The sequence below is a fragment of the Canis lupus genome, chromosome 24 (assembly GCF_048164855.1).
Source record: "Canis lupus baileyi chromosome 24, mCanLup2.hap1, whole genome shotgun sequence".
NCBI lineage: Eukaryota > Metazoa > Chordata > Mammalia > Carnivora > Canidae > Canis > Canis lupus.
The window spans coordinates 34,910,898-34,935,153 of NC_132861.1; the positions used below are offsets into that span (position 1 = coordinate 34,910,898).

At 37.1% G+C, this 24,256-nt stretch overlaps 1 long non-coding RNA gene across 1 annotated transcript; it reads left to right on the plus strand.

The window, feature by feature from the left end:
- LOC140616491 (uncharacterized) lies at positions 1 to 24,050 on the plus strand. Its single transcript, XR_012016961.1, has 3 exons — positions 1 to 77; positions 23,295 to 23,415; positions 23,885 to 24,050. It is a non-coding gene; the product is annotated as an uncharacterized lncRNA (long non-coding RNA).
- The last annotated feature ends 206 nt before the right edge of the window (positions 24,051 to 24,256 follow it).

Genomic DNA, 24,256 nt, shown 5'->3' on the forward strand with positions numbered 1-24,256 from the left:
AGGATCTCTACTGCCCCTCTTCCATCTTCTAACAATTGGCAAACCAGCCACGAGATGGAAAAACAAAACAAGCACAGGTAAAGTGGCCCTGCCCCTGGAAATCCCATTGTCCATGGAGGAAATCCTAAGCTGGCTAGCCACTTCCACGTGAGAGACTTGGCCAGATATTTCGAGCATTTTAGATCAGCACATAAGTACAAGGATGCCCTGAAAATGCCCAAGGTATTATTAGATATCAGAAATGGTGGGGGAAAGGAAATGGAAAAGGAAAAGTGAACCAACTATTTCGGCAGTGGTTCAGTCATTGTTTTGTGCATTATGAGACACCACAGAAATGGAATCACAAGAGACAGCACTTTGAGAGCTATATCCCTCTCTTTGCTTGTAACAAGTAGTAAAAAGTTCTTTGCTTTGAACACTCCCTTGGGTAATGTTTAAATTAATGTACCCCAAGCAGTGAATCTTTTGAGTTCTGTTACAAATTTGGCAGCTCAGATGGGACCTCTGGCCTGACTCCTTTAAGTTCCCCCAGCTCCCAGCATATTATGCAGTGGGCAGCAGCAGCTCACCTGATCCAGCTCCTCTGTGTTGCTGGAAAACCTATTGGAAGGGTGCATAGGAGAACCTCTCCTGACACTTTGTTGGATCTGTGTACCTTGACTAGCTGAACAGGTTCAGTGCCCGCTCTGGGCATTTTAATCAGAGTCCCTTCAGACAGATGAGTGGTAATTGCCCTACAAACCAGCTTTAGGGCTCTGTCTCTATCTTAAGCAGCAGGAAGAATGAACTGTCTGGAGAAGTATTTTAAGAAATACCCCCCTTTGGGATAAAAAGAGAGAGAGAAAAGCCCCTTTGCTCAATGCACTGGCAGACTGAATAATTTTTTCAGGTAGAGCCTCAAAATCCCCAGATGAAGGAGGTCAAAAGACAATTTTAAGATTACACCAAGGATAATCTTAACACTCAAATGGTCTAAATGAGGATCTTTTAAAAAATATCTAATGAGTGTATATGTGCACTCAACTAGAGAAAGCCAGCAAGTAGACTAAACAACGTAAGATGCATATTTTGATTGGTACTTGGAAGCTTCTAAAAACACTGACAGTATAAAATGGAACCAGATGGGTAGATTAGTCTATAATGTCATTTGGGTTGCAACTTAATTCCCTTAGGGATTGAAAGCAATTGTCTTTATCTTGTAAATCTTTGCAAAAACTAGGAATGAGGCCCCAGAAACAAGCCAAAGCTTTTCAACATTTCTGGGAACTCTTATCTACATCATTCCCCATTCTTAAGACTGAAAAATTTTAAAAAGGGAAAAAGAAGTCTTTTAAGAAAAGCATCTCAAAATCTAGCCACAGCTTCTATGAGGTTACTTTTCAAGTATAAATATAAATCTTCACTATATAGGTTTTTTATTGTGTCTATCTATATGTGATATTTTCTCCCTCTGGATGGTATTGTTAATATTAATTTGCAAAGGAGCTCTATTTTACTGGTTAAAAGGCAAGCACTTGTAAGAATTAGGCATTCTATATATTTTTTAAAGATTTTATTTATTTATTCATGAGAGACACAGAGAAAGAGGGAGAGACACAGGCAGAGGGAGAAGCAGGATCCCCGAGGGGAGCCCAATGCAGGACTCCATCCCAGGACCCCAGCATCATACCCTGAGCCAAAGGTAGACACTCAACCACTGAGCCACCCAGGTGTCCCACAATTGAACATTCTAAAAGTAAGAAAAAACGGAGCTTAGCCAAATGTTTTTCATATTCATATGATCGTGTGAAAAATATTCAGTATTAAAACTAGTTTAAGTTTTTTGGTTTAATTAAAATATGCATGACTTTTGGAGTTATAAACATCAAATACAATAAAGATAATCAACTCTGATTCTACTTGAATTTACTACTTAAATTCATGTTGTATCTTTTGCAATTTGTCAACAAAAATGTTTTAACATGATAGTTGATTTTCTCTGTCTTATGAAGTTTTCATGAGTAATCAGTAAGTAGGAACAAGTAGGTTGAAGAGATAAGATTTGTAGGTAAACTTCTAAATAGCTTTCATAATCTTTGGTAAACTAAAACTTCAAAGTTTGGCTAGGTTAAGTGATAAATTTGATTGAATTCATTGGATATCTAAGTCTTTTTCAAATAAGATAAAATACTGAAATGTTGATTACTAAACATAGGTTTATCTACTTTTGTCTGATTACGGATAAAGTAAATTTGAGTCTTTTAGGAATAATATTTTATGCTTTATTGAAAAATGGTACCATGGAAAAACACATTTTTAGAGATTATGAAATGTACTCATAAATTTGTCAATCCAGAGAATTCTGGTATAATGGACAGGTCACACTTACTTACTACTTAGTTTTCACTCAAATGTAAGGCTTCTAAACATAAAGAATTCTAATAAATGTCATTAAGACTACTGGAAACAATGAGAGAAATAGCTCTGTATGCAAGAAAAATGAAGTATGCGTTTTTGGTAAGAAATGTATGAACAATGGGAATGCATTTTTGTTGTAGGAAAAGAAAGTAACTTTCTCCTAAAATGAGATTGGTTGTTTGGAGAGGGAAAACATGACAAAATCTGAATGAAAAAAGAAAGTTGTAGAAAGCTTATGCGAAGAGACTCCTTGGAAAAGAATTTTATGCATAATCAGGACTGACTAAGATTGGAATGAATGAGTTTTAATATCAGAAGTACAATGGCATAAGATTGGAATTTGATTTTTCTCTGTGTTAAGATGATAAAGGTTTTGTTTGTTTTTTGTTTCTTATTTTATTATTGGTCTGTTCTTGATAGAAAATTGTAAAACAAAAGTGTTTATCTGCTCAGAAAAAAAAAACTTTCTTATATTTTGTCTTTATTGGGTCTTTAATTACTTAGGAAAGCTAAATCTTCTTAATATTAAAAGAGCCAAGTTTTGCTGAGAACTCTGTAAACTTCTGCATTTGCCCTTAGAATCTTTTGTTGCCATCTTGGCTAACAGATAATTAAGTTTTAAGTTTTGTAATGACTTATAATCCTATGTAAGCTTGTGCTTTAAAATCTGATATTTTTAACAAATTTCTCAAAATTCAAATTCTAAATGAAATCTTTTTGACTAATCAGGCTTTATTTGGTATGTTAAATTAAGTTGGAAGCATATCCAGGAAAGAGAGGATAAAACTTTTTAGATTATAATGCATGAGCAAATGCTGTAACTGTTTTAGAAATTAACAAAATTCCTGAAGTTTTCATATGTCTTGGTATAACTTCATTACTTGTAATTCTGATTATTGATACTAACTTCTCATCAGATCTTTAATCATGGTCATTCTTGAGTCTTGTTTATAGCTACTATTCTGATGTTCTTACAAATGTGTTTTATCTCCAAAGAGATTTATGAGAAGGAGTTTTGATGAATAAAGGTTTTTCATACCTTTAAGATTACAAGACTAAGTTGAGTAAGAATTTCCAGAACTAAAGGAAAAACTGCATTCAAACAGAACAAGAATTAATAACATGGGACAGAATGAATCAAAGAAGATATAGTTTTTCTGACTCCTGTTTAAAACATTGCTGACTCTTATATTTGCTCTACCAGATTAAAAAAATTTATATATATATATATATATATATATATATATATATAATCATTTTCTCCCTACCTAATTCCTCAAGAATTCAGAAACTCTCAGTGAGTATTCATTGTTTCATGGCAATTACAGTTATTGCATAAGTTCAATAAGAATCTGTTCTTACAACAGAACACCATTGGAAATGCTGGTTAAATGACCAAGGATTTGACTAGAATTTCATATTTGAGAAAGACATACATAGACTCAGATATGACCAGATAGCTTTAAGGAACTAAGGTAGACTTTATGGAACCAATGAAGCCCCTTGGAAAAATTGGACTGGCACCTTTTTTTACAGCATTCCCAGGGAAGTTCACAACTGAAGTACTAAAAGTCACTTTGTGACAGGCTCAGGAAACTCAAGATATTTTGGAGACCTCAAAAAAAATACAAAGTAACCCAAATCTTTAGGTAATGCAGGCAAATCTGATGGCAAGTATTTGGCTTACACCTTAGCCTTGATTAATTACATTTGTATTATAGGAGTCCCAGAAGAACAAGAGAGGGAAAGAGGGGCAGAAGATTTATTTGACCAAATTATAGCTGAAATCTTCCCTAATCTGAAGAAGGAAACAGACATTGACATCCAAGAGTCACAGAACTCCCATCAAAATCAACAAAAGTAGGCAAACACCAAGACATACCATGGTCAAAGTTGCAAAATATACAGACAAAGAAAGAATCCTGAAACCAGCGGGGGATAAAAAGGTCTTTAACCTATAAGGGAGTACAAACAAAGTTTACACCAGATCAATCCACTAACTTAGCAGGCCAGAAGAGAGTGGCATGATATATTCAGTGTGCTTAATGGGAAAAATATGCAGCAAAGAATATTTTGCCCACAAGCCTGTCATCCATAATATTCAGACAACAGGTTTTCCTCGTTAGTATAGTGGTGAGTATCCCTGCCTGTCATAATATTCAGACAACAATGCTTTGAAACCAGAACTCAATCACAAGAAGAAATTTGGAAGAAACTCAAACACGTGGAGGTATCCTGCTAAAAGATGAATTGGTCAACCAGAAAATTAGAGAAGATTTAAAAAGATTCATGGAAACTGATGGAAATGAAGATACAACCATTCAAAATATTTTAGATACAGCAAAAGTAGTCCTAAGAGGGAAATACATTGTAATACAAGCATCCCTCAAAAAGTTGGAAAAAACTCAAATACACAAGCTAACCTTGCACCTAAAGGAACTGGAGAAAGAACAGGAAATAAAACCTACACCAAGCAGAAGAAGAGAAATAATAAAGATTCAAGCAAAACTTAATGAAATAGAGACCAAAAGAACTGTAGAACAGATCAACAAAACCAGGAGTTGGTTCTTTGAAAAAAATCAATAAGATAGATAAACCATTAGCCACCCTTATTAAAAAGAAAAAAGACTCAAATTAATAAAATCATGAATGAAAAAGAAGAGATCACAGCCAATACCAAGGAAACAAAAAATATTTTTAAACGTTATTTATTGGCTATATGCCAATAAAGTAGGCAATCTAGAAAATGAATGCATTTCTGGAAAACCACAAATTACCAAAACTGGAACAGGAAGAAATAGAAAACCTGAACAGACCAATAACCAGGGAGGAAATTGAAGCAGTCATCAAAAACCTCCCAAGACTCAAAAGTCCAGGGCCAGATGGCTTCCCAGGGGAATTCCATCAAATGTTTAAAGAAGAAATAATATCTATTCTACTAAAGCTGTTCCGAAGGATAGAAAGGGAAGGACTACTTCCAAACTTGTTTTATGAGGCCAGCATCACCTTAATCCCAAAACCAGACAAAGACCCCACCAAAAAGGAGAATTATAGACCAATATCCCTGATGAACACAGATGCAAAAATTCTCAACAAGATACTAGCCAATAGGATCCTATAGTACATTAAGAAGATTATTCACCATGATCAAGTGGGATTTATCCTTGGGATGCAAGGCTGGTCCAACACTCGTAAAACAATCATCATGATAGATCATATCAACAAAAGAGAAAACAAGAACCCCATATGATCCTCTCAATAGATGCTGAGAAAACATTTGACAAAATATAGCATCCATTACTGATCAAAACTCTTCAGAGTATAGGGATAGAGGGAACATTCCTCAGCATCTTAAAAGCCATCTATGAAAAGCCCACAGCAAATATCATTCTCAATGGGGAAACACTGAAAACCTTTCCCCTAAGATCAGGAACATGACAGGGACGTCCACTCTCACCACTGCTATTCAACATAGTACTAGAAATCCTAGCCTCAGCAATCAGACAACAAAAGAAATAAAGGCATTCAAACTGGCAAAGAAGAAGCCAAACTCTTCCTTTTCACGATGACATGATATGTACTTAGAAAACCCAAAAGAAAAAAAAAAAAGAAAACCCAAAAGACTCCACCCCAAGATTGATAGAACTTATACAGCAACTCGGCAATGTGGCAGGATGCAAAATCAATGCCCAGAAGTCAGTGGCATTTCTATACACAAACAATGAAACTGAAGAAAGGGAAATTAAGCAATCAATCCCATTTACAATTGCACCCAAAAGCATAAGATAACTAGGAATAAACCTAACCAAAGAGAAAAATGATCTATACCCTAAAACTACAGAAGACTTCTGAGGAAATTGAGGAAGACACAGAGAGATGGGAAAATATTCCATGCTCATGGATTGGAAGAATTAATATTGTGAAAATGTCTATGCTACCCAGGGCAGTTTACACACTCAATGCTATCTCTATGAAAATACCATGGACTTTCTTCAGAGAGTTGGAACAAATCATATTAAGATTTGTGTGGAATCAGAAAAGACCTCGAATAGCCAGGGGAATATTGAAAAAGAAAACCAGAGCCAGGGGCATCACAATGCCAGATTTCAAGTTGTGCTACAAAGCTATGATCATCAAGACCATGTGGTACTGGCACAAAAACAGACACATAGATCAGTGGAACAGAATAGAGAACCCAGAAACGGGCCTCAACTCTATGGTCAACTAATATTCAACAAAGCAGGAAAGGCTATCCACTGGAAAAAGGACAGTCTGTTCAATAAATGGTGCTGGGAAAATTGGACAGCCAAGTGCAGAAGAATGAAACTAGACCATTCTCTTACACCATGCAGAAAGATAAACTCAAAGTGAATGAAGGATCTAAATGTGAGACAATAATCGATCAAAATCCTAGAGGAGAACACAGGCAATACCCTTTTTGAACTTGTCCATAGCAACTTCTTGCAAGATACATCTATGAAGGCAAGGGAAACAAAAGCAAAAATGAACTATTGGGACTTAATCAAGATATAAAGCTTCTGCACAACAGAGAAACAGTCAATAAAACTAAAAGACAACCTACAGAATGGGAGAAGATATTGGCAAATGACATATCAGATAAAGGGCTAGTATCCAAGATTTATAAAAAACTTATTAAACTCAACAGCAAAGAAACAAACAATCCAATCATGAAATGGGCAAAAGACATGAACAGAAATTTCACCAAAGAAGACATAGACATAGCCAACAAGCACATGAGAAAATGCTCCACATCACTTGCCATCAGGAAAATACAGATCAAAACCACAATGAGATACCACCTCACACTAGTGAGAATGGTGGAAATTAACAAGACAGGAAACAACAAACGTTGGAGAGGATGTGGAGAAAAGGGAACCCTCTTGCACTGTTGGTGGGAATGTGAACTGGTGCAGTCACTCTGGAAAACTGTGTGGAGGTTCCTCAAAGAGTTAAAAATAGAGCTACCCTATGATCCAGCAATTGCACTGCTGGGGATTTACCCCAAAGATATAGATGCAGTGAAATGGCAGGACACCTATACCCCAATGTTTATAGCAGCAATGTCCACAATAGCCAAACTCTGGAAGGAGCCTCAGTGTCCATCAAAAGATGGATGGATAAAGAAGATGTGGTCTATATATAAATGGAATATTACTCAGCCATTAGAAACGACAAATACCCACCATTTGCTTCAACGTGGATGGAACTGGAGGGTGTTATGCTGAGTGAAGTAAGTCAATCGGAGAAGGACAAACATTATATGGTTTCACTCATACGGGGAATATAAAAAATAGTGAAAGGGATTATAGGGGAAAGGAGAGAAAATGAGTAGGAAAAATCAGAGAGGGAGACAGAACATGAGAGACTCCTAACTCTGGGAAAGAACAAGGAGTAGTGGAAGGGGAGGTGGGTGGGGGGATGGGGTGACTGGGTGATGGGCCCTGAGGGGGGCACCTGACAGGATGAGCACTGGGTGTTATACTATATGTTGGCAAATCAAACTCCAATAAAAAAATATACAAAAATAAATAAATAAACATACAGGAGCCTCGTTCTAGCATAAAATTCTGTGTAAGGCAGATCTGTCTCAAGCAGTGAAGGCAGTTTGTTCCTTTAAGTGCCAGAAGGACCTTGTTATAGCTTCACTTCAGCTATTAAAGAACCCGCAACAAAGGCAGCCTTATGGGATCTTTTCAGGATGCCATTTGATGAAAATGACAATGAGAATTTCTTCAACCTCTAGTAGTCTTGTGTTATTCCTAAAGAATTAGATTTTCTGTTACTTTAACAGGCTAGTGTTCAATTGAAGGATTCTGTGGTTAAAAAAAAAAAAAAAAAAAGCCTGTCATTCATAATAGAAGGAGAGATAAAGAATTTCCTAGACAAACAAAAACTAAAGGAGTCATGACCACTAAACCAGCCCTACAAGAAATATTAAAGCGGATTCTTTGAGTGTAAAAGAAAGGCCAAAAACAATAAGGACTACAAAGGAACAGAAAAAATCTCCAGAAGCACCAACTTTACAGATTATACATGTCACTAAATTCATATCTATCAATAATAACTCTGAATGTAAATGGAATAAATGCTCTAATCAAAAGACACAGGGTATGATAATGGATTCTTTTTTAAAGACCCATCTACATACTGCCTACAAAAGACTCATCTTAGGCCTAAAGACACCCACATATTGAAAGCAAGGGGCAGGAAAATGATTTATCATGCTAATGGATGTCAAAAGAAAGCTGGAGTAGCTATACTTAGACAAACTTGATTTTAAACCACAGCCTGTAGCAAGAGATGAAGAAGGGCACTATATCATAATTAAGTGGCCTATCCCATAAGCTCTAACAATTATAAATATTTATGTCTCTAACTTGGGAGCACCCAAATATATAATCAATTAATAACAAACATAAAGAAACTTATTGATAATACTACAATAATAATAGAGGACTTTAACACCTCACTAACAGCAATGGACAGATAATAAGCAGAAAATCAACATGGAAACAATGGCTTTTAATGACGTACTGGACTGGATGGACTTAACAGATATATATACAGCACATTTCATCCTGCAGCAGCAGAATACCCATTCTTTTCAAGTGTACATGGGACATTCTCCAGAAAAGTTCACAAATCAGGCCTCGTTGAATACAAAAAGATTGAGATCACACCATGCAAATTTTCAAACCACAACACTATGAAACTTGAAGTAAACCACAAGAAAAAAATTGGAAAGACTGGAAATACATAGAGATTAAAGAACATCCTATTAAAGAATGTAGGGACTAACCAGAAAATTAAAGAAGAAATAAAAAAACAAAACAAAACACGGGAGCAAATGAAAATGAAAACATGACAATCCAAAATCTTTGAGATGCAGTAAAGGTGGTCCTAAGAGGGAAGTAATATAGGCCTACCTCAAGAAGCAAGAAAAGTCTCAAATACACAACCTAACCTTATACCTAAAAAAGCTAGAAAGGAACAGAAGATAAAGCCTAAAGCCAATAGAATGTGGGAAATAATAAAGATTAGAACCAAAATAAATGATACAGAAACAAACAAACAAACAAAAACCTCCACAGAGCAGATCAATAAACTAAGAGCCGGTTCCTTGAAAGAATTAATAAAATTGATAAACCCCTAGTCAGACTTATCAAAAAGAAAAGAGAAAGGACTCAAATAAATAAAATAAAGAACAAAAGAGGAGAGATCACAACCTAACCAGAGAAACATAAACAATTATAAGAGAAAATTATGAAATACATGCCAATATAGTGGGCAATCTGGAAGAAATGGGTAAGTTCAGAAATTTATCCATACAGATAAATTCATGTATAAATGTACAAACTGTCAAAACTGAAATAGCAAGAAATAGAAAATTTGAACAGATCAATAACTTACAAAGAAATAAAAACAATAATAGAAAGTATCCCAACAAACAGAAGTCCAGGGCTAGATGGCTTCCCAGAGAAATTCTACCAGACATTTAAAGAACAGCTAATACCTATTCCTCTCAAACTCTTCCAAAAAATAGAAATGGAATGAAAACTTCCAAACTCATTCTATGAGGCCAGCACTACCTTGATTCCAGAACCAAAGACCCCACTAAAAAGGAGAATTATAGGCCAATTTCTCTGATGAACATGGATGAAAAAATTCTCAACTAAATACTAGCAAATCAAATCCAGCAGTTCATTAAAAGAATTATTCACTTCAATCAAGTGGGATTTATTCCTGGGCTGCAGGGATGGCTCAATATTTGAAAATAAATCAATGTGATACACTATATTAATAAAAGAAAAGATAAGAACCATATGATTCTCTCAATAGATACAGGAAAAGCATTTGACGAAATACAGCATCCATTCTTGATAAAAATCCTCAACAAAGTAGTGATAGATGGAACATACCTCAACATCATAAAGGCCATATATGAAAGACCCACAGCTAATATCATTCTCAATAGGGAAAAACTGACAGCTTTTCCCCTAAGGTCTGGACCAAGACAGGGATGTCCACTATCACCACTGTTATTTAACAAAGTACTAGAAGTCCTGGCCTCAGCAATCAGGCAGCAAAAAGAAATAAAAGGCATCCAAATTAACGAAGGAGAAGTAAAACTTTTAAAATGTGTAGATGACATGATACTCTATCTAGAAAACCCAAAGACTCCACCAAAAAATTACTAGGACTGATATACAAATTCAGCAAAGTTGCAGGATATAAAATCAACATACAGAAATCTGTTACATTTCTATTCACCAATAATGAAGCAGCAGAAAGAGAAATCAAGGAATCTATCCCATTTACAATTTTACCAAAAGCCATAAGATACCTAAGTAAACCTAACCAAAGAGGTAAAAGACTTATACTCTGAAAACTATAACACTTATGAAAGAAATTGAAAAAATACAAGGATATGGAAAAACATTCTATGATCACGGATTAGAATAAACATTGTTAAAATGTCTATACTACCCAAAGTAGTCTACACATTTAATGTAATCCCTGTCAAAATACCACCAGCATTTTTCACAGAGCTAGAACAAACAATCCTAAAATTTGTATGGAACCACAAATGACTGAATAGCCAGAGAAATATTGAAAAAGAAAAAGCAAAGTGGGAGGCATCACAATCCTGGACTTCAAGCTGTATTACAAAGCTGTAGTCATCAAGACAGTATGGTACTGGTACAAAAACAGACACATAGATTAATGGAACAGAATAGAAAACTCAGAAATGGACCCACAACTGTGGTCAAGTAATCTCTTTGACAAAGCGAGAAAGAATATCCAATGGAAAAAAGACAGTGTCTTCAACAAATGGTGTTGGAAAAACTGGACAGCAGCATGCAAAAGAATGACACTGCACTACTTCTTACACCATCACAAAAATTAATTCCAAATGGTTGAAAGACCTAAAGAGACGGGAAACAATCAAAATCCTAAAGGAAAACCCAGGCAGCAACCTCTTTAACCTCAGCTCTGGCAACTTATTAGACACATCACCCGAGGCACGGAAAACAAAAGCAAAAATGAACTATTGGGACTCCTCAAGATAAAAAGCTTCTGTACAGAGAAGGAAACAATCAACAAAACTAAAAGGCAGGTCACACATCAGAAGATATTTGTAAATGACTCCAGAGAACAATATAGAGGTTCCTCCAAAAGCTAAGAATAGAACTACCTTACCAACCAGCAATTGCCCTACTAAGTACTTATCCAAAGGTTGCAAAAAATACAGATTTGAAGCGGTATATGCACCCCAATGTTACAGCAGCATTATTGAAGAAGGCCAAACCATGTAACAAAACCAAATGTCCATCAACCGATGCAAGGATGAATAAGATATGGTATATTCATACAATGGAATTTTACTCAGCCATCAAAAAGAATAAATCTTGCCATTTGCAATAACGTGGATGGAGCTTGAGTGTATTATGCTAAGCAAAGTAAGTCAGAGAAAGACAAATATTGTATGATTTCACTCATATGTGGAGTTTAGGAAACAGATGGATGTGTGAGAAGAGAAAAAAGAGGGAAGCAAACCATAAAAGCTTCAACTACAGAGAACAAACTGAAGGTTGATGGAGAGCGGTGGGTGGGGATAGGCGAAATGAGTGATGGATATTAAGGAGGGCACTTGTTGTAATGAGCACTGGGTATTATATCTAAGTGATGAATCACTAAATTCTCCATCTAAAACCAATTTTACCATACTTGTTAACTAACTAGAATTTTTTTTATATTTTATTTATTGATTCATAGACACAGAGAGAAAGAGGCAGAGACACAGGCAGAGGGAGAAGCAGGCTCCATGCAGGGAGCCCGATGTGGGACTCAATCCCAGGTCCCCAGGATCACACCCCAGGCTGCAGGCGGCACCAAACCGCTGCGCCACCGGGGCTGCCCAACTAACTAGAATTTAAATAAAAATTTGAAATGAAAATAAAAGATCTTAGCCTTGAAAGGCTATTCAAAATTCAATCTGAAATTCCTTATGAAAAATTATGTCAAAACAGATTTAAAATAATCTATGTGGCCAGCAACTCTTCTTGCTGCACTTAGGTAAATAATTAGGCCAAGTTCATTACAAATAAAGTAGTCTTAATTTGATGGAAATGAGGGTGATTTGAGAGAAAAAAATATGTTTCAATAACATAATTTATGGGTGTTAGATTCTAGCTCTCATTAACTGTCCTTGAATATTTGCAGTTTACCTATAAAACTGAATTGTCCTGATTTCCTTGCATATCTGGCTAATTTCCTACCTCATTGCTTGCACACTATGGGCCTGACTTTGAAAGCCCACTTTTAGGACCACCTCCTGACATGAGAAGACTATTTACCTGAACTAGCCTTATTTTGTTATGAAATAGGGAACAAAATATTTCTATAACTGTACATGAGAGTTCCAAAATAACAGCTTTAGGGAGGGTAGGGCCTCAACCTATGCTAGAGAGTATCTGCAATTGGATACAAAGCTGTTTCACTCCTCCAATCCTGATATGGTTGCTTCCGCCTTGAGCAACTGATATCCCTCCTGTTGCCTCCAGAAGCTTCTCCCCGTCGTGGGCCACCATCTATGCTGAGATTCACTGTCCCTCCACTGCTGCGTCTGTGGGGATGCTGAACTTAATGCCTCAGAAGCTTATTAATCACACAGAAAAGATCTCTTTTGCTGATGCCTTCACTACGTAGCCCATCTCTTAGCAGGTCACTGGGGGAGCTCTAGTTCTAAGTGTTTTCTGTTGTCTTTTATGTATAATAATCCCATGTTGATGTTTGTATTGCTGTTATGACATAAGGATGCCCATCCCTTCCCGGTACCTGACTGTAGGGTCATTGTGCCAGAATGCCTCGAAACCCATCTGATCCCGTCAGTAAGTTACATGAACAAATCTCTCTGTAAACTATATGAAGTCTCCTGCTTCATTTTTTTTTGTTTTTGTCTCAAAGTGCCTTGTCAGTTTGAAGGATGTTTTACTGTCTCTCCTTTCCAACACATCTGTAAAATATCTATTTTGTTTTCTATGCTATACAAACTTCATTTGGTTAAATGTCACCTAAAAAAGATAATTCTAGCAAGGTTATCCTTTATTTTAAAGGAATTTATTATTTATTTATTTATTCATTTATTTATTTATTTATAGCATGCATGAATGGTGGGGGAGGGGCAGAAGGAGAGAGACTCCCAGCTGAGCATGGAGCCCACGTGGGGCTGGGTCTCATGATCCTGAGATCATGACCTGAGCGGAAAGCAAGAGTCTTATTCTTAACCGACTGAGCCTCCCAGGTGTCCCAACAAGGTGATCCATTTTTAACCATCTGATTAAAAATAATGCCTATGAAATTTGATTTGGATGCAATAACAGGATTACTGCTTTGTACCAGGGTTCCAAATTGTGTAGTTCCTATATATTGTAATCTATGGGATATCGAGAAAGTCCCCTTCCTCTGATATATGTTTGATACTATTTGAAGTGCATTGTACTCAGTGTCCCTAATTCTTGTAAAAACTTCTCAGTGTAGATATTATCAACTCCAAGTTCCATCAGAAGAAACTGAGGCAGGTTCTTTATATTAGCGTGGACCCATCTTTACTACCAAATATCAAAGACAGTTGATCTTTTTCTAAGCATGTGTGACAAATCTTAGTACCATTGGGTATAGGATATTTAATAGAAGTTTTTGTTTCATTAAAATATTTTTAAATCACTGTGCTGTCACAAACTGTTTCCAGAACAGACACAGACAGCACTCCTTCAAACCAAAGACAGACTGTAAGGTGACTGAATCCTGAGCACTGCCTTGACTGTTTACCCCGCATCCAGAAATGAACTGCACAGATTTGGCACTGAGTTAGATTTGGCACTGAGTTAGGTCATTAAAGGGTGCGTTGAGGGGATGTAAGGAGCTCAGGTTTTAACATGGCTGGATACATTCCTTCTCTCTGCTCTATACACACATTGTACACACGTTGATATTTTATCTAATCACATCTCTCCCTCTACTGAGGGTAGCAGACCAAACAAAAATACAAACTTAGAATTTGAACATAATCTCAAGAGAAGACAGACTGGTCGTCAGATTCAACATTTTTAAATATTTTCTTATATTTTAAACAATTCCACTACTGAGAATCACTCTAAGAAAACTGTCTAAAATATAAAATGGCTTATATGCATCAAGATGTTAATTATCTGATTTATAAAGGAAAAAGCTAAAACTAAATGTCCCCCAAGTAAGGAGATGGCTCTGGAATTTACTACCTACCTATTGAGAGAAATATTAAACCATTATTTTAAATTATCTGTGCAATGAATTTTAATATTGTGGGAAGTCTCTATGTTCTAATATTAGAACAAAAGTAAAGCAATAAACTTATATACAAAATGATCAGAACTAAATAAAATCTTCACAAACCTATTCAGAGTGAAAAACAAAAACAAAATATTGGAGAAGCTTTTCTCTATGTGCTGGGAAGTTGAGTGTTTTTACCTCTTTTCTTTCTGTATTTCTTGATTTTTCATTAATAGTTACTATATTTTTATAATTTAAACATTATATAATAAATACCAAAAAGTCAAAATATTTTCCAAAGTTAGTGACAGGCCTTCCCTTCCCTAAACTAAGTTCTCCTTTAGGATATGTTTTATTTTATTTGTTTTTTAAATTTTCTTAAGATTTTATTTATTTATTCATGAGAGACACACAGAGAGAGGCAGAGACATAGACAGAGGGACAAGCAAGCTCCTTGTGGGAAGCCTGATGTGGGACTCGATCCCAGGACCCCAAGATCATGCCCTGAGCCAAAGGCAGATGCTCAACCACTAAGCCACCCAGGTGCCCCATCCTTTAGGATATGTTTTAGTCATCCTTGTATCCCCAAGACCTCAATATAGTGCTTTGAAAATAGTAACTACTAAATAGGGGTTTGCATGCTGAATTAATGGTTGGAGGAGGATCACTCAAAAAACAAGCTGAGCCTCTGAACCACAAGCCACAAATAACTGAGTTTTAGAATAAAAGGGAGAGAAATAGCAATTAGTCTTTTAAAACCAAAATCACTTTAAAGCCTGAGGGTTCCCTATTCTAACTTATTGTATTCCTACCTGTGGTAAGTAGATAGTGCAACCCAAATGAAAGAAAGCTATTTGCTTTTAAGCTTAGTAAATACATTTTTACATAAGAAAGCCAAGAGATTTTTTTATCACCTTTCAGGTACTGTATTTACCTAAGAGTCTAGTTTCTTGCCCAAGTCTTAATATTATAATCAGCCAATAACCTGGTGGCACTGAATTATTAGCTATATGTTTAAGGCTTGCTACATTCCATTAGGTTCTTTGGACAGGCATTATCTCCTTTTGCAGATATGTTTATTTACATTGTATTGCACTTTGCAAATTGAAGGTTTGTGCCAATCTTGCATCCAGCAAGCCTATTGGCACCATTTTTCCAACAGCACTTGGTCGTTTCATGTCTCTGTGATACATTTTGGTAATTCTTGCAGTATTTCAAACTTCTTCCTTATAAAACCAGATGATGGTTAGCATTTTTTAGCAATACAGTATTTTTAATGAAGATCTGTACATTATTGTTTTTAGGCATACTGCTATTGCACACTTAATAGATTACAGGACTGTGTAACATTATTTTTATATTCACTGAAAAACCGACAAATTTATTTGACTCACTTTATTGCAATATTCAGTGCACTGAAGGATTCTGGAACTGAACCCACAATATCTCCAAGTTATGCCTGTAATACAAAGTGGTCTTTCCTCTCATCATGCAAAATCTAAATCAAAAGACAATAGGAAATCAGCAGAGATTTATTGGGTCCAATCAAACCGATTTACCATCTGCATAATCTAATGTATTTAACAAGCAGACAAGGGCTTATTAAAGTACAAAGGGCTAGGAGGGCACTTCAACATCAAGGCAGACTGAAGATAGACATTGTCCATCCTTATATCTGATCCTTCAATTTCTGTGTTCTATTGCGGACCTACACTCTCCCCAGCCCTTCATCTGGTATAAGAACTAAGTTTAATTTAAAAAAAAAAAAAAAAAGGACTAAGATTAAGATCCAATATTATGTGTTCCTTGACATCTGGGGAAAAACAAGAGGGCCTGGACTGGCCTAAACATGAATATCCCTTTCTACCCTATTTCCATGGGTCAGGACCTCTAGTTAAACACCAATCTTAATTACAGGCCCTTATCTCCTGCTTATCTCCTAAATAGCAGGCTTCAGTTCCCAGCCAACCTACAGAGTTACTCAAACAAGCCAATCACATGCTTCCATGGAAACCAGGGGGCATCTCATCTCCTCTCACAGTCCCTAGTTCATTCTGTCCCCAAGTGCAATCCTTGGGTGTCTGGGTGTGGCATGCATGGCATGGGCATTCTCCAACCCTGGGCTGTGGGTATTTGTGACATAAACTGTTGTTGACCTCATCTGTCCATGTAGAGGGTTGTGTGTTAGGCCATCCTCATTACTAGGGCAGAAATGGCTCCCTTACCAGTGGGGTAAATAGTAGGCAGTAAGCACCCCAGCACAGATGCCTCCAGTAACAGTTACATGTCCTTGGCCTTGAGAAGTATTCTGTTTATATCTTCTTTGATTCATTATGTTTTTATTTCACAGTTAAAACTCCCTCAGGGAAATATTATTCCTCTTATTTATAATCAGGGATAGAGGGAGGTTTCTAACGTTTACTCAGGCCTGCCTACACATGAAAATCCAGAGTGATTAAAAAATCTTCACTATCTCCATTAAACCTAATTCCATCCTTTACAACTTTTGGGCTAAACAGGACCTGGAGTCTGATGCTCACATTCACTTCTCTGTCCCTTCTGATCTCTGACCTCATCCTCTTGCTTGCTCTAATGTAGCCACACTGAATTATTTCATATTCCTTGAATATGACAGACCATGCTTGCCTCAACATTAGCTTTCACTGTTAACTCTTCCTGATATATGCTTGTTTCAGACAACTACCAGAATGATTACCTAGCTCAAGTATTTGGTCTAACGTTGCCTTCCTGGTGAGAGGTAATCTGACTGTAATTTCTATTTTTCTCTTCTTTAGCACAATCTATCACCTCCCTGTTTTATTTTTTTCCATTGCAATTATCAAATACTAGCATTCTATGGTATATGCATTTATTCATTTGTATGGTCTATCTCTTGTCCACTTGAATGTTAAGTTCCAGAAGGGCATGCAATTGTTCAGTAAGCTATCCCCAGGACTTGTAACTGTGTATGTTTCAGAGTAAGAGTCTGATAAATTTTTTATTTGTTAAATGAGTTAGTTTAAAGATTTTTAATCAATAAAAATTAAATTTATAAAAAAAAGAAATTTTAAAAAGAAGTTCTTTAGGTAGAAGGAAAATATAGGTCAGAAACTGAGATCTACATAAAGTAAAGAAGAGCATCAGAGAAAGAATAAATGAAGGTAGAATAAAATTGTATGTGTGTATGTAGGTAGGTAGGTAGGTAGGTTTATGTCCAGTGCAGAGCCCAAAACAGGGCTTGAACTCATGACCCTGAGATTAAGAAGTAAGCTGAGATGAAGAGTCAGATGCTTAACTGACTAAGTCCCCCAGGTGCCCTGGTAAAATAAAAATTTTAAGTTTTCTTTTTCTAAAAAGAAAAAAAAGAAGATTTTTAAAAAGTTTTTGTAGTAAGAATTCTTTCGTTTATTAACACAGAATGCTGATATTAATGTTTTTAACTTTAGAAAAATTCAGTAGCTCATTTGAGCCTCATTACATACTGTTAGCAGGAAATCCATCATACTTCTCTTTTACACACACTCTCAAAAACCATTCAATAACTCAAAACAGTTCAAAACAGTTTTACATAGTTGAAAGAATGGCATGCCCTTCCAAGATATCAGGCACAGAATGAAGATTAGATTCTGACTGGTCTGTTATTGCAAGTTTATTGTTACTGAACTGAAATTGATCTATACTGTAAAAGTACTTTTACAGGCCCTGTACCCTCCCAGGTTAAGATGGTGTCCCAAGTAGAGCACTAAGGTTCTTAGTTCACATTGACTTAGTCGGCTGCTATTTACAGTAGCTCGTTTTTATACCAGAGTGGCTGGATCTAAAGGGATAACAGCTCCACACGGATTCAAACCTACTCTTCTCAGTCGAACTTATATCTTTATCTAAAGCTCAGTTCTGCAGCTTAAATCCCCTTTTCCCACATGTATTTAATCCAGAGGCCTGAAACATTCCCGGATTTGCCTCCCACAATTGTGGAGGCTGGCAAGTCCAAAATCTGCAGAATATGCTAGCTAGCCAGAGAGCCAGAAGAGCTGATGATGTTAGTTCAAGTCTGAAAGCAGTCTCCTTCACAGAACGCCCCCTCTCTCAAGGGAGGTTGGTCTTTTTCTCAATGAAAGCTTTTAACAAACTAGATGAGGCCCATACATATTATGGTGGGTAATCTGCTTTACTGAGGTCTATGGATTTAAGTGTTAGTCTTGTCTAAAAAATGCCTTAACAGGAACAGAATATTGTTTCACCAAATATCTGGGTATTATGGCCTATCCAAGTTGACACATAATTAATCGTCACAGGGGATATAGATTAGGATTTGACTCTTCCTAGGAAACCTAGGGCTCTATTTAAATTGTCACTTTCTCTACAGAGATCTACTGCATTCCAAATGGGTATTGCAACTTTTAGACCATTAAAAAAAGAGAAAAAATGGGCAACCCGGGGGGCTCAGCGGTTTAGTGCCACCTTCAGCCCAGGACCTGATCCTGGAGACCCAGGATTGAGTCCCACGTCAGGCTCCCTGCATGGAGCCTGTTTCTCCCTCTGCCTGTGTCTCTGCCTCTGTGTGTGTGTGTGCACCTCTCATGAATAAATAAATAAGAATCTTTAAAAAAAAAAAAAAAGGAAAGAGAAAAGACATTGTTATATGCTCATCCACTAATCCTAGAAAAATGTGTGCCCTACATTTTCATACCAAAGAAGGCCCTCCACATGATTCTTTGTAGGACAAAGAGGATGTTTCTCTGGCTTAGAAATCTTGAACCTGTTCTATAAATTAAGGGATACCCACATGAGCAATAATGCCTGAAGATGTGACAGGTTAATACAAATGAACTATAAACACTTAGAATTGAAATCAAGATGCTGATGACAATTCCTGAGTCAATGTTTTCTGAGTAGGGTCTCAGACCCAAGAGTTCACCTTTTGACCAGGAGGGATCATGTAAGTCAGGACAAAGAAAAACCCTGAAGCTTGGTGGTGTTCTTACTCTCAGATAAATTATATGGAAGAAAATTGTTTGACAAAAGTCACATTCAACCAACTTATCTACTTATAACTAAGTCATTTTACAAATTCTGTTTCTGTGTCACATGCTTCTGGGCTCATAAGACATGCTCAGTAAGGTTGATAGGATCAAAATACAGGACAAGCTTGGCAATCCTTGTGATTTCTTTCTCAGTTTAACCAAGCAAAGTTGTTACCCCAATGCTCTTGTCAATGTGTGATCATTTGTACATGTATGAATAGAAAACATCCAACTAATTATTCATATATTCAATTAATTTGGGATTGGGTAGATGGAGATCTGCTTAACAGGTCAAAAATGAAGACATCTGAGAGTGGCTTAAGAAGAGAGAAGGTAAATGTAACTAAATGTCAAGGAACTGAGAGAAAAATGCTTGAAGAAATTAAAATTTAGAATATAACATATATACTGATGGTTGATTTTACACTTCAACTTGACTGCCATAATGCCTAGATATTGCTCAAATATTATTCTGGATGTTTCTATGAAGGTATTTTTGATGAAGTTTACATTTAAATCAGCAGACTTTTAAAAACCACTTTATTGAGGTATGATTGATATGTGAAAAGCTGTATATATTTAGTGCATACAAGTTGATGAATTTCGATATAAATATACACCTATGAAACCATCACCACTATCAAGGACATAGACATATTTAACTCCTCCTAAAATTTCCTCCTTCTCCTTTTATTATTATTATTGGTTTTTATTTTGTTTTGTTTTGTTTTCCCCCAAGGAGTTTATCTGCCCAAATAAACTCCTTTATTTATTTGGGCAGACCTGGGGACAGAAAGGCTCTACATCTAAAAGAAGGTGTTGAGACTTGTGGTGAAGCATGGTTTGTGCTGGCAATGCAGAATTCAGTGGGGCACCAGGGACTTGATCTTGGAGTTGTGGAACCTCTTGATTGCTGTTCTTCAGCACTTGCTGGTGGAAATCTCCTCCACCTTCATCATCTAGATTGAAAGGGCCCCAGGCAAGGTGCAGGATACCCATGTTTCAGTAGCACCAAGGTAATAGGACCTACAGTGGTCAGGTCCAGGTGCCCTGGGACATATGTGGGTGCAGCCAGGTGAAGTTCTTCAACTGCAAGGGAGATTTCTTGAATACCTATCCACAGTAGACAGTTTCCCCTAAGATTTCATCTCCTTCAGCTGAGACACAAAGTAGCAAAAGCAACACTTGGTGACAACATGATGGGGTGAAAAGTTCACATGTGATAGAGGGACAGAGTGCAGCATTTGGGGGTAGACAGGCAGCACCCATCACTTTGTACTCTTGCAGTGTGCTCCAAGCCTTCAGACCTCACTCCCTACTCCCACCACCCCCAAGAAAGGCTTATTTATTATTATCATCATTGTTGTTATTATTCTTACTCTTATTTTATGTGGTAAGAACACTTAAGATCTATCCTCTTAGTAAATTTTAAGTACACAATATAGTATTATTAATTGTGGGCACTGTTCTGTATAGTCTATTTCTAGAATTTATTTAACTTGCATAATTGAAACTTTATACACTTTGACCATCAACTCCCAGTTTCCCCTCCCCTCACCGCAGTCCTAACATCCTACTCTCTGCTTCTATTAGTTTGACTATTTTAGATTCTACATGCAAATGAGATTATACTGTATTTGCCTTTCTGTGTCTAACTTATTTTACTTAATATAACCTTCTCCAGATCCATTCATGTTGCCATAAATAGGATTTCCTTCTTTTTTGAGGCTGAAAACTATTTTATTGTATGAATATACAAAATTTTCTTTGTCCATTCATCCATCAGTGGACATTTAGATTGTTTCCATACATTGTGGCTATTGTGAATAAAGTTTCAATGAACATGGGAATGTCTCAAGATTCTGATTTTGATTCCTTTGGATAAATACTTAGAAGTAGGATTGCTGGGATTGGGAGAGTGTTCTATTTTTAATTTACTGAGGAACATCCATACTGTTTTCCATAGTGGCTGCACCAATTTACATTCTCAGCAATGTTGTACGAGGGCTCCCTTTTTTCCATGTATTCACTAGTACTTATCATCTCTTGTCTTTTTGATGATAGTCATTCTAACAAATGTGAAGTGATATCTCATTTCCCTTTTGATTTACATTCCCCTGATGATTTTTTCATGTGCTTATTGGCCATTTGGATTTTTTTTTTTATTTTGCTTTTTGATGATAGTCATTCTAACAAATGTGAAGTGATATCTCATTTCCCTTTTGATTTACATTCCCCTGATGATTTTTTCATGTGCTTATTGGCCATTTGGATTTTTTTGAAAGCATCTATCCAGGTCTTTTGCCTATTTTAATTGGATTATGTGGTTTTTGCTAATGAGTTGTATGAGTTCTGTATTATGTTTTGGCTGTTAACACCTTATATGATTTATAGTTATTTTCTCCCATTCTGTAGGTTGCCTTTATTGGTTTGCTTGCTGTTTTTTTAAAGAGAGGTAGACAGAATGGAGGAGCAGAGAGAGAGAATCAGGCTTCATGATCAGCGTGGAGCCCCTTGCAGGGCTCAATTTCACAACCCTGATATCATGACCTGAACCAAAATCAAGAGTCGGATACTTGACCAACTGAGCCACCCTGGCACCTCCTGTAGGTTGCCTATTTATTTTTGTTGAGGGAAGTCATTAAAATGATGCTGATGAAATTTGGAAGTTTTGGGTTCATGAGAAAATGGCTAAGAACGAATTCTTGAGATATTTTTGGTGCAAAAAGGTGATTTTTATCATAACACAGGGACAGGATCCATGGCAGAAAGAGCTGCATTGGGATTGTGAGGAGTGATTGATTTTATACCTTTTAATTAGTGAGAGTTAGGGATAGCAACTCTAACGAATTTGGAAGGAAGGCTTTCAGGACCTTGAGGGGCTGGCTGCTGTTAAAGTTACTTTTGAGCTTTTTTTTTTTTTAAAAAAAGATTTTATTTATTTTTTAATGAGAGACACACAGAGAGAGGGAGAGAGAGGCAGAGACACAGGCAGAGGGAGAAGCAGGCTCCATGTGGGGAGCCCAATGTGGGACTCGTTCCCGGGACTCCAGGTACATGCCCTGGGACAAAGGCAGGCACTAAACCGCTAAGCCACTCAGAGATCCCCACTTTTGATCTTTAATAAAATATAAATATTAAGGCACTAAGGCAGCCATGAGGTCCTTGAGGAAAGTTACGTTCTTTATGTTTCAGGGATCTATCAGTGGGTTGGCTGCAAGCTGTAAGAAGATTTAATTTAAGCCACATTTCTCTTGCCTTTGTTTCCTTCCTCAAATTGTGGCCACTGATTGACGTGGGAGTTGAATTCAAGCACTTGGAGGCTCTTAACTGCCTCCTTTGTCCTTGGAATATGGATTACGCTTGCCTTTCCTGATCCCACAGGCTGCTGCAAGGATCTAGCCTTGAGATAGAGAACACCTGCTTGGTACACAAGACCAAGCCCAGTTAAGAACTCTTCGTAAACTTTTAAGGTTTGGTGGGCAGGTGAATCCTTTTGTCTTGCTGTCACCTGACATAAATCTCCTATGCTTCTTAAAGGGGCCATCAACCAGTGAGGAGTGGTCTGCCTCTTTCTCTGGTATCTCCCTGCCCCCTGCATTCAAGATCCAGTTTCAGATTCTACCCAGAAGCTCCCGCGGAGATCACGAACCAACAACTGGTGAGCCTGACAGGAGACCAAAGAAATGGGAATAAGGCATCCTTGGGGGAAATCCCAAATTGACCATTGACCTCTATGTGGGGAGGAGGGCCCCACATATTAGATGCTTGTGGACCACCCTGTGAGCACAAGGGCACTCCCCAGAACACCAGCTAACCTAATCCATTTGTTGGAGGAACCACACATGCATAGCACACTGCCGCAGGAAACGGATGCATGTGGAAGCTGCAGCAGGTTGGCCTCTACTGTGGGCAGTACACTGGCCAGCAGTGTCTGACTAGGGGCTCTAGAGGCTGAAGCTCAGGTCAGGAAATTAGAAGATGACCTAAGATAGAGAAGGACATGTGGGTGTCTTGTTAGGCTGCCAGTTTTAAGGCTGCCAGACAAGGTGGGAGAGCAGGATACTGAATTAGAACCCTTAACTTGCTGCTTTGCTAAGCTAGGAGGAGCCAAGATTCCTCGATTTAAGTTTCAGGCACTCGTGACAACACTGGATTAGGACGCCAAGAGGTGGGAGCTCTGAGAAAGTGATGAAAATGAAGAGGATACTGAAACAGGTGAAATGCTCCATGCCTTCTGATCCCTCATGCAAAGGAAAACTTTGAATAGCAATTAACCCAAAAAACTCAGGAGAAAACTTGTATTCTTTCTCTGTCCTTTAAAGTTGCAAATCTTAAAAAATAAAGTAAATCTTTTCTTGTCTTCAAAATGTAAACACTCCAGAAGATTTAAAAAACAAAAACAAAAACACTGCCCACAGAAACTGAAGAAAAAAAAGAGGACAGGGGAGGGAGACCTTTTCAACTACAGACTGCTGTAGAAGTGCCCTTGTCATTTGCAT